Raw genomic sequence first — 980 nt, 5'->3', positions numbered from 1 at the left:
ACTCCACCTTGAACACTTAGGCTGTGGCTCTGTTCAAATCTGGCCCTGTCCTCCAGGTTGCCCCAGCATCTCAGAAATTCCTAGCCTTGCCATTTCTGTTCCTTCTCTCCAGGTAACCTTCCTCCAGCTCTCCCCAGCCTTCCTGATTGATCTCTAGTCTCCTTGACGCCTGTGTCTCCACCTTAGCGGGCCTTCTCCCTAAGGAAAGGCCTTGGTCACGTCAGCAGGGGGGCTGGGTGTGGACGACCTATGAGGTGTTTGTTGACTGAGTGGTATTTCTGCCCTTCTCGAAAAGGTGAAGCCAAAAGAATACATCACAATAGCTCAGAACTTAGGTGAGTCAGTTCAAGGCTTTGTTTGCTGTCTCCACTAGTGCAAAATGCCAGTCAGCCAGGAGACTTCTCAAGGAGGTGGTGACGTCAGGACAGGGACCCTTTAGGCAGAAGGGTGCCAGTCAGTGCCGGAGCAACCAGGGGGTGGGAAGGTGACTTTTCACACCAAAGTGTCCTGGCTCTGAATGTCTCAGATGGCCAGGGCGAGGGATAGCAGAGCTGGTGGCTTCTGAATATTTCCCCAGGTTGTGTAGAGAAAAAAGATTCAAGAGTTAGGTCGGGTGAGTGTGTGCTGGGAGTGTGCCCCCACTCGAGCCAGAAGATAGAGAGGAAATCATTTGCTGAAGGGCACCCCTCCAGGCAAATATGGGCTGCTGATGGGCTCTCTGAGTGATGTAAACATTCAGGCTCCTCAAGCCTTCCTACTCCACTCTGGGGAGGCCTGGAGACTTCACAGATGCAGAGCTGTGATTGATACCATGCGCTTGATGGCGGCTGGAGAAGTGCATGAACCGGATCAAGCAGGGAATCATGGAGATTCTTGGCCTGGGAGCAGACACGAAGGGGTAGAGAGGGGGAGGAAGAGAGAGGGCAGCTTCCCTCACAGGCCCCTCATTCACACTGTTCCTTCAGTACCCAACCCCATCA

This window comes from Chionomys nivalis, chromosome 23 (assembly GCF_950005125.1).
Source record: "Chionomys nivalis chromosome 23, mChiNiv1.1, whole genome shotgun sequence".
Taxonomy (NCBI): domain Eukaryota; kingdom Metazoa; phylum Chordata; class Mammalia; order Rodentia; family Cricetidae; genus Chionomys; species Chionomys nivalis.
The sequence above is the reverse complement of the archived record's forward strand: the minus strand, read 5'-3'. Positions refer to the sequence as shown.